An 11,120-nucleotide genomic window follows, 5' to 3' on the forward strand; every position below is an offset into this window, starting at 1 on the left:
CCACTGTCTTTATTATTTGGGCTTAATAACGGTGTCTGCCGCTGCATCTTTTTTTTCCTTCACTGAACAAAGCTGAACTTCAACTGTTGTCCCGTTTCAAATATTAAACTGCATTTGCCCTACTTGTTGGAGTTGGGGCCTACTAACGGTGTCTGACGCTCCTTGGTGTTCTCCTGGTTTATTTTTCTTGCGCTTCAATCTTCAGGCTTTCGTTTAAATATTTTTTATATTAAACTGCATTTGGCCTACTTGTTGGGTTGGGCCTAGTAACATTGTCTGCTGCCGCCTCTTGTTTTCCTCTACTAAACAAAGCGGAGCTTGAAGCTTCAGGCTTTCGACCTGTAACAACAATATGAAACTACATTTGGCCTAGTTCTTGGTTTGGGCCTAGTAACATTGTCTGCTGCTGCCTCTTGTTTTCCTCTATTACACAAAGCTGAGCTTCAATCTTCAGGCTTTCAGCCTATATTTAGAATATGAAACTGCATTTGGCCTACTTGTTTGGTTGGGCCTACTAACGGTGTCTGCCGCTGATTGTTGTTCTCCTCCACTGAACAAACCAATGCCGCCTGTTTACTCCTGTTACCAATTTTTAACAGCTTTTAGCCTACTTTTTTTTATTTTGGGCCTATATCTGTGTTTCCTCCTCATTCCTGCCCATTGCCCAGCCACTGCTAGATGAGTCTGCTGGTACATTGACACAGACCACTACATTCCCCTTGCACTCTACACAGCCTGAATCTGACCCTGCTGAAACTCAGGTTTCCCTTCCCGCATACTATACAACCTTACATGGGGACAAAGAGGAAGGTGCAGATGAAAGTGCAGGTTCCTTCAACAGGTGGGGGGGCATACTCGTTGGCGACGTCACTGGCACAGGGCCCCTCATAATACGCAAAAGTGTCTCTGCCGGTGGGAGGCGCCACCGCCGTCAATCCAGTGGCGTAGGAAGGAGGGTGCGGGGGGGGCGGGCCGCCCCGGGCGGCACAATGTGGGGGCGGGTATCAGCACGGCTGCGCGCACTCATTCTCTGCTCCTTCCTCCCAGCATTATGAGGACTGGAGCAGAGCGCTGGCAGTGCGCGCGGCCGTGCAGAGTTGCTGGCTGCAGTGTAGCAGGGGCACACAGTCACACACGCTGTGACTCACCCCCGCACCTGCAGTCAGCAGCAGAAGCTCCGATCCCGCCCCTCCAGCAGCGTCACAGCTCTCACAATGTGAAGAGCCATGGAGGGGCGGGGCTAAATGTCGGGGGCGGAGCCACGGACAAGCAGGAAGTCGAGGCAGAAGGAAATATGAAAATCAGAGCGGGAGACAGAAAAGATGTGAGAACAGAGACAGAAAACAACAGAGAGGCAAGACACAGGTGAGAAGTATATATGTATATATATATATATATATATATATTACATCATTGTCTAAGGGTCACACTTCCGTCTTTCTGTCTGTCCTTCTGTCTTTCTTTCTTTCACGGATATTCATTGGTCGCGGCCTCTGTCTGTCGTCGCTGATTGGTCTCGGCAGCTGCCTGTCATGGCTGCCGCGACCAATCAGCGACGGGCACAGTCCGATTAGTCCCTCTGCTGCAGTTAGTGCCCGGCGCCTGCTCTATACTCCCCACAATCAGCGCCCGCTCCATAATCCCCTCCAGTCACCACTCACACAGGGTTAATAGCAGCGGTAACGGGCCGCGGTGTAACGCACTCCGTTACCGCTGCTATTAACCCTGTGTGTCCCCAACTATTTACTATTGATGCTGCCTATGCAGCATCAATAGTAAAAATATGTCATGTTAAAAATAATAAAAAAATGAAAAAACCTGCTATACTCACCCTCCATCGCCTTTCCCGCTCCTCGCAATGCTCCAGTGCCCGCTCCATGCAAGCGGCAGCTTCCGGTGCCAAGGATGGTATGTGAGAAGGACCTGCCATGACATCACGGTCATGTGACTGCAACGTCATCACAGGTCCTGCGCTCATACCAACCCTGGGACTGGAAGCTGCCTCGTGCGATACAGGGCCAGAATTCATCGGAGGGTGAGTATATGTTTATTTTTTATTTTAAGTCTGTATACTACGTGGCTCTGTGCTGTATACTCCATCACTGGGCAATATACTACGTAGCTGGGCAATATGCTACGTGGGCTGTGCAATATACTACATGGCTGTGTTATATACTACGTGGCTGGGCAATATGCTACGTGGGCTGTGCAATATACTACATGGCTGTGTTATATACTACGTGGCTGTGCTATACGCTATGTGGACTGTGCTATATACTGCGTGGGCTGTGTTATACACTACGTGGCTGTGCTATATGCTACGTGGGCTGTGTTATATGCTATGTGGCTATGCTATATTTCTCTGCTGTATCTGAATCATGCTATGTGTTAAAGGGGGGGCCCACTGAGACTCTTTCGCCCGGGGCCCTCTAAAACCGCGGCCGGCGCTGCAGCTGTTTAACGCTATTGACGTGCGGGCCCGCGCCCGTACGTCAATAGTTAACAACAGCCACCAGCCATTTGGAGGCTGGCAGCTGAAGTCGGCCGCAGCGCACACGTCGACGGCTTCTGACGTCATTGTCAGTCGCCGGCGAGTGCACGCTTCAGCTGCGTGGAGAGAGCAGGAGCGCGGTCAGGTAAGCAGAATTTTTTTTTTTGCAGACCCTATCATGTGTGTTGCCCTATTTTTGGTAACCTTTGTGTGTATTGAGCCGAGGGGGGGGTGGGGGGCGCCAAACTCGGGAGCAGCCCCGGGCGGCAAAAGCTCTAGCTACGCCCCTGCGTCAATCACAACGCCGTACTCTGAGGGGCCCTGTGCCAGTGGCAATGCGAGCGAGTGTGCCCCCCCTGCTTGCTCAGGATCACAGCACTTGCAAAGTTGAAATACTTACCTCTCCCTGCTCCACCGCCGTGACATATTCCACATTTCCTGGGCCCAAGAAAAAATTAAGCCAGCCCTCCCCCCCCCCCACAACTTTAACCAAATGACCCCCAATTTTCAATACCTAACTATTATTATAAGGTTAATTAAGATTGACAAGCATAAGTAACAAGAATTGATGATTCTGACATTAAAATGGGCTCTGTAGGTGTTTTTCTGTCCTCCACTCACTGCCGACTTTTATTCCCCATTGACTTGCATTGGGTTTCGTGTTTCAGTCGGCCCCCCGACTTTTCGCAATGATCGGCCGATTTCACCAGACCCGACTTTTGACAAAGTCGGGTTTTGCGAAACCCGACTCGATCCTGAAAAAGTAAAAGTCGCTCAACCCTACTGGTGACTACAGGATCCTCAATCCAGAGCACTATCAACCAGGCTGTCTGAAACCAGCCGGTCCGAAGGCACATCCAGAGTTCCCTTTGCAGGTGGAAATCAGTGCCTACCACTAGCGCCTGTGTGTTGTAGTGCTTCCCTGCTGAGCATTCGGGATAGTCCTCACAACTTCTGTTCTCATTCTTTCTAGCTCTTTCTCGTTTCTTGTTCGTTCTTTCTATTCTCCGTCCCCCAAGTTTGTTATGGCTAGGACGCACTCGTTTGACGGGAAGGCTCGGAGCTTTTCTGGGACCCTAGAGACGCCCCTTTACATGGTTGCCCCCTATGTCTGCTTAGGTGATGTAAGGTAGACAGCCAACCTATGATTAACTGTCCTGCGGTATTTGAAGTAAGGCATAGAGTCAGTTACTTACTCGGTGTTCCGGTCACCGGCTACGCGCCTCAGTAGGATGTTGCCGTTCTCGGGGCACGACTCCTACTGGCTCTCCTTTGTGCTTGATCTCGTTTCTCACTGTACACAATATCCTTCGCTTCGTGTACTTTTTTTAGATGCCGCCGCAAGGTAGTGCAGGCGCGGCTCTGTAACCATCTGTCCTTGTCGCTAAGTCACTGCCAGGTTCCCATGCCTGACAGGGACCCCTCTGAATCTTCCCCGCAACACCCCTGCCACGGGATGTTGCCTGGGCAAAACCCAGCCAGCTTCTCTCTAACTTCCTATATATGGGGTATCTAGATAGAGGTAGCACCTCTGGTGGAGTGCTTGCCGTGTCCTCTTTGGACAGCTCTTCCATCTTTGGTCCTCATCTGATGCTCAACTCTCACCTGTACCTCCAAGTAGCTGCTAGCATGCGGCAGCGGGTACACCCCGGAACACCGCCTCGGCAGGCGGGCCAAACCAGGTGAGGGTAGCTGTTGGGTTTCTTTGACACCTACAGTGATTTTCAAGGGTTTGCCTACCCTTGCATGTGAAGACTGGATATGGCAGACTGTGCGGAAGAAACCAAGGTTCAACGGACAGACAAGCGATTTCCAGCACAGTGTTGTGGAGCGCTGAGAGGGCGCAGCAAGGCACATATAGGACACTGCTGGCCATCCACTGCACCCTGACTTATCTCCAGTTGTCTCGCTTAGCTCTTGCCACTGGGGCTCGATAGGTACGGCCGAGAGAGTGAGGTTGACGACTGCGCAAGTCCTCCTCACTTTAATCCAAGTCAAGCGCAAGTCATGACTTCAACCACTGCGTAACAAAAAGTCCTGTGGCGATGGGAGAGTGGCAAAGCAGCAGGTGTGGAGTCACTGGAAGCTGTAGTCACGAACCTGCACACAGGCGGCCCAGGCCATATGGTCGCTCTCTACTGGACCGAAGCAGCAGTGGAGTTCGGCAGCCTCCTGGGTGTCTGAGCAGTCCTGTTCAGGATCACTCTGCTCACCTCAATCGAGGAAGGGGCTAGAAAAGGTGCCTCAAACAGTCTGCTTCATTTCACCTGGCCAGCCTACCGCAGCTGGCGGGTTTCCCATACAGCGGTCAACACACAATAAAGAAAAAGAAAATGATGTTACTCAACCTTGGCACATGGAATGTGAGAACTCTGCTGGATAATACCAAGGCAGACAGACCAGAGAGAAGAACGGCATTGGTTGCTCGGGAGCTAGCTCGTTACAAGGTTGATATAGCAGCTCTGAGCGAAACACGCCTGGCAGACAAGGGTCAATTGACAGAGCATAGTGGTGGATATACATTCTTCTGGAGTGGTCGAGGCAGCACTGAAAAACGAGAAGCAGGCGTGGGATTTGCTATCAAAACTCATCTTGCTCGTAAACTTACCTGGCTTCCGTAGGGCATCAACGACCGTCTGATGACATTTCAGCTCCCACTTACAAACAAGAAACGCGCGACTCTGATCAGTGCCTATGCTCCCACGATGACTAATCCGGATGACATTAAAGATAAGTTCTGTGATTAACTTGACACACTTATTTCAGCAATCCCACAGGCAGACAAGCTCATTATACTTGGAGACTTTAATGCCAGAGTGGGAACAGACCATCAAAACTGGGAAGGGGTCATTGGGAGACACGACACTGGCAAGTGTAACAGTAATGGCCTGCTGCTCCTCAAGATGTGTGCCACACATGACCTTGTCATCACCAACACTTTATTCCGCTTACCCACCCGCAAGAAGACATCATGGATGCACCCACACTCGAGGCATTGGCATCTCATTGATTACATCATTGCCAGGAAAAGGGATGAGATGGACTTTAGAGTGACGAAGGCCATGTGCGGTGCAGACTGCTGGACTGACCATCGCCTCATTTTGTCTAAGTGCAGGCTCCGCATCCTGCCTGCGAAGAGACCCCAAGGGCAGAAAACAACAAAGAGGCTGAATATCTATAAGTAGCAAAATAAAAGAATTGCAAGGGAATTTGCCAATGACCTTGATGGCAGACTGTTAAATATACTACAGGCAGAGGAGATTGGCGTTGAGGAACAGTGGACAATTCTGAGACATGCTGTTTATAATACTGCTCTGGAGCATCTTGGATCAGCAACCAGAAATAATCAAGACTGGTTCGATGAAAACAACGAGGAAATAAAGACACTCCTAGAAGAGAAACATCAGCGGTATAAGGTGTACCAAAATAACCCCACGTCGTTAGCTAAGAAAGGTGCCTTTACCAACATAAAAAGAAAGGTACAAATCAAGCTACGCGAGATGCAGGATATCTGGTTTAGCAAGAAGGCCGACGAAATTCAGGGCTATGCAGATACCCATGACCAGAAACGCTTCTACGATGCGCTCAAAGCTGTATATGGACCCCAGTCATCAAGCTCTTCATCTCTGCTTAACGCAGATGGAACTAAGCTGCTGACAGAAAGGAAACAAATTCTGGAACCGTGGGCTGAGCATTTTAATAATATTCTTAATCGCCCTGCCAATATCAATGATGAGGCTATTGCTCGCCTGCCCCAGGTAGAAATCAACAAGGAGCTTGATGTTCTTCCAAGTGGAGATGAAGTCAGGAAAGCAGTAAAACAACTTTCTTGTGGAAAAGCACCCGGAAATGATGCTATACCTGCTGAGTTATATAAATCTGGCGGCCCTGTTCTGATGCAAACGGTGACCAAACTATTCCAATATATGTGGACAAAGGAACAGGTTCCACAACAGATGAAAGATGCCAGCATAATCCACATATACAAGAGGAAAGGTAATCGCCAATCTTGTGACAACCATCGAGGCATCTCCCTTCTGTCCACTGCAGGCAAGATATTGGCTCGTGTCTTGCTCAACCGCCTTTTACATCACCTTGAGCAAGGACTATTACACGAAAGCCAGTGTGATTTTCGTGCTAAACGTGGAACAGTAGATATGGTCTTTTCAGCACGTCAACTTCAGGAAAAGTGCCAGGAGCAACACCGTGACCTTTATGTAACTTTTGTTGATTTGACCAAGGCTTTTGACACAGTCAGTAGAGACGGCCTGTGGAAGATCATGGCAAAATTTGGCTGCCCGAGCAAGTTCATCTCAGTCATCCGGCAGTTCCATGATGGCATGATGGTGAAGGTTCTTGACGATGGAGACGTATCTGAGGCTTTGCCAGTAACAAATGGCGTAAAACAAGGCTGTGTGCTGGCTCCAACCCTGTTCAGTATGCTGTTCTCTGCAATGTTAAGTGATGCCTTTAACAACTGTGAAGATGGAATCCAGGTTAGGTACAGGACTGATGGCAAGCTATTCAACCCAAAACGCCTGAAGGCGGTTACGAAAAGTGCATGAGACTGTTATCCGTAAATTACTATTTGCTGATGACTGTGCACTGAACGCTAGCACGGAACAGCAGATGCAGCATGAAATGGACAGTTTTTCGCAAGCTTGCGACAGTTTTGGTCTCGAGATCAACATTAGAAAAACCGAAGTTATGTATCAACCGGCTCCAGGAAAACTGTACAAGGAGCCACGTATCACGGTGAAGGAGCAAAACCTCAAAGCAGTCGATAACTTCACCTACTTAGGCAGCACACTTTCCCGTGAAGTAACCATAGACGCTGAGGTTAACAACAGAATCGCCAAAGCCAGTGCCGCCTTCGGGAGACTGCGTAAGAACATCTGGGAACGAAGGGGACTCAGCCTTACCACCAAGGCGCGATGGTCCTCACCACACTTCTCTATGCTAGCGAGACCTGGACAGTGTACAGCCGGCAGGCTAAACAGCTTAATCATTTCCACATGAGTTGCCTCCGCAGACTCCTCCACATCAGGTGGCAAGACAATGTCCCAGACACGGCTATTATGGAACAAACTGGGCTCTGCAGCGTTTACACTCTCCTGCTGAAAGTCCAAGCCAGGTTGGCTGGACTCGTGGTCCGAATGCCGGACAGCCGACTACCGAAGCAACTGCTGTACGGAGAACTGTGCCAAGGAAAGCGAGCAGTTGGGGGGCAGAAGAAGCGCTATAAAGACTGCCTTAAGGTGTCTCTCAAAAACCTGGAAGTCAACACCAATGAATGGGAAGAGCTTGCCCTGGATTGTCCAGGTTGGCGGGGCAGGATCACCTCAGCAGCACGTGCAGCTGAAGATAGGAAAATCTGTGACACAAAAAGAAAGCGTGCTGTACGCAAGGCACAAGCAGAATCTGGTGTACTGACCACATCTGCTTTCGTATGTCAAGTATGTGGGTGAACCTTCAGGGCCTGGATTGGACTCATCAGCCACCTCCGGACCCATAACTATTAATTCTCTTCTAACCCTGAAGTCATGGTCATCTTCGAAAACGAAGGACGAACATCATCATCAATTTCCTATCCAACCCCTAGTTTTACCAGTGTGAAGAGTGGCCTAATAAATAAAACCTTTTGCTCCCCCTAGTGGCCGGAGTGTGAAGTGTAATGTGTGCTTGTGATACCTGGTCAGATGAACTCCTTTAGTGCCATCAGAAATACCATCACTCCCCTTAGGGGCAGAGCGACACTGCTGCAACGACCAGGTCTCTGGGGTGCTGCAATTCCAAAGGGCACAATTGAAAGAGACAGAAGGCATGCAGGGAATATTAATAAGGTTAGAGGGGTTTCTGAGTGTAGCGGTTGGGAAATGTCATTGTAGCATTTAACAACCCTAGCTGGCCATGTGGTGTGTGACACATAAGGAGACACATCTTGTTTTATTTATGAAGGAGGGACTCTTAGGGCTTGTTTCCACTTGCGAGAAACACGTCCGTGTCTCGCATGTGAAAACCAAGCTCTGGCGCCGGAACTCCAGAGTGGAGCGTGCAGCTGCATAGCAACACATGGAGCCGCACGCTCCACTCCCAAGTGCCGGCGCCAGAGCTTGGTTTTCACATGCGTTTACCGTCTATAGCACATGAAAGTAGCTCCTGTTCTTCCTCCTTTTCCTCCTCCCCCTCATTGCCTACCAATCCACACTGGGAAGACATGAGGCTGAACTGAGTGTAATCTCCCTGTATGGTTCCTTTCGCCATGTCCTCATGCTCTGCTTGCAATGCATCCTTTTTAATTGTGAGTAGAAAGGTTTTCAGAATGCTGAGAAGCGGGATGGTGACTTTAATTATGGAATAATCACTGCCCACCATCTTGGTGCAGTCCTCAAAGTTTTTGCAGGATGGTACATATGTCTGACTTCTACATCCACTCCTGAGGTCTTATGTGTGGAGTCTGAACTGAATATCAATGGCCTTTTTGATGCTGATAGTCAACAACTGCCCTCTTCTGCTCACAAATCATTTACAACATATGCAGTGTAGAGTTCCAATGCGTGGGGACTAGTGTTGAGCATTCTGATACCGCACGTATCAGGTATCGGCCGATATTTGTGGTATCGGAATTCCGATACCGAGTTCCGATATTTACCGCCTATGGGATACCGGAATCGGAAGTTCCCAGAATTCAAACTGCATGAATTCAGCCAATGAGGAATGATTACAAGTGTGGGCACATCCTGTTCAGCATGGTGGGCACGTAACTACTGGCAAGGCTGTGATTGGCTGCTGAAATGATGTCATGATGCACTATAAAAAACGCTGCCGCCATTTTGGGCTCACTCTGCTGTGAATTCAGTTAGGGACAGGACGCTGTGTTCTGACTGAGGGCCAGTTGAGATAGCGATTTGCTTCATTGCGCTTTCCCAGGCTAATTTAGCAACCGCTGCGTGAGAACCTTGCTTTTGCCTTGCAGCGCTGTTTTCACAGCGGTCTGCAAGGTCTGCAAGGGTGAGGAGCGGAGCACGAGCCGATCACTTGGCGCTGGTGTACTTGGTGACGGCCTTGGTGCCCTCGGACACGGCGTGCTTGGCCAGCTCTCCGGGCAGCAGCAGGCGCACGGCGGTCTGGATCTCCCGGGAGGTGATGGTGGAGCGCTTGTTGTAGTGAGCCAGGCGGGAGGCTTCCCCTGCGATGCGCTCGAAGATGTCGTTGACGAAGGAGTTCATGATGCCCATGGCCTTGGAGGAGATGCCGGTGTCGGGGTGGACCTGCTTCAGCACCTTTTACACGTAGATGGCGTAGCTCTCCTTCCTGCTCTTCCTCCGCTTCTTGCCGTCCTTCTTCTGAGTCTTAGTCACGGCTTTCTTGGAGCCCTTCTTGGGCGCAGGCGCAGACTTGGCGGGATCAGGCATGATAACAACAGACCGGTCTCAGCACAAGTGAGAAGAATAGGTCTCTGTGTGTGTATGTGTGTGTGTGTGTGTGTGTGTGAGTGCAGCTCACTCTGTAGTCTGTGTGCAGCCACAGCTCAGGGTGGTTCACACTGCCTCATACTGTTCCATCCATTGTCCTTTTTTGCTATTAGTGTAGCCTGCTGCACATTTTTTTTCAAATATTTCCTTTTAGTGGCTTTCCACCCGTATCCAGCTAAATTGTGGAAAAACACTACATAGGATAACATAGAGGAGTGTTTTTGGGCCTTGCAGCACCGTTTACGGCTGTCTGCACGGTCTCCGTGTCAGTGCAACTGGCTCTGTAGTCAGATCTGCCCCCCCAAAAAAATAATAATAATAAAGTTCACTAAACACACCACTTTACAGTTGTGTAGGCCACATTAGCTCATATTAAAGTCTAGTCCACACTTTAGAAAATTAGTGTTTCTTATACCTATTAGGAGGAGCTGTTCAGGAATAAGCACACAAAGCCCTTAGTACTTTTCTGCTTATCTTTATCAGTCAACCAAGATGAAGAGAGCAGGGAGTAAGGCACATGGGCGCGGAGCAGGGAGAGGACATGGTGATTCTGTGCCTGCTGCGGGCACCGGTGACTCATCATTACCCAGTTTCAGCAGGGAACAGTCCTTCATGCGCAGCTTTGTAGGAGAGCGCTGTACACCGCTGCTGCGTGAAGATCAAATTGAAGCCGTTGTCGGATGGATGGCAGCTAACGCATCGACTTCAATTAGTGCTACATCCTCTCAGGCACAGAGCACTGGAGAGCACCCATCTGTCTCTTCACCACCTGCCAAATTGCTAAGGCAGTCAGAGCCCAGGACAGGAGCCGTCTCTACTTCTGTTCTCTGAATCTCTTGGCTTGGAAACAGGGGGCCAGCCAAGTAACATTGGAGAAATGGAAGAAGAGGCAGTGTGCAGTGATGCCCAATAGCTTTGTCTCTCTGACTCTGAAGAGGCGGGTGGGCCAGTGCCTCTGGTCACCACACCGCAGTATGCATCTGGTGATGAGACTCAGGTGCCACTTTATGGTGCGTACTGTGCTGCCGAGACTACCCAGGAGGAGCAGTTGGTGGCAGAGGGTAGTGTAGATGATGAGGTCCTTGACCCATCGTGGCGTGAGGTACAGGAAGGTGGTGGGAGCAGCTCTGAGGAAGAGATTCCCCGAACGGGCC

At 49.9% G+C, this 11,120-nt stretch overlaps 1 pseudogene; it reads right to left on the reverse strand.

Annotated features, from left to right (window-relative positions):
- Positions 1-9,525: 9,525 nt before the first annotated feature.
- LOC138651266 (histone H2B 1.1-like) lies at positions 9,526-9,906 on the reverse strand (annotated as a pseudogene).
- Positions 9,907-11,120: the final 1,214 nt, after the last annotated feature.

This window comes from Ranitomeya imitator, chromosome 10 (genome assembly GCF_032444005.1).
Source record: "Ranitomeya imitator isolate aRanImi1 chromosome 10, aRanImi1.pri, whole genome shotgun sequence".
Taxonomy (NCBI): domain Eukaryota; kingdom Metazoa; phylum Chordata; class Amphibia; order Anura; family Dendrobatidae; genus Ranitomeya; species Ranitomeya imitator.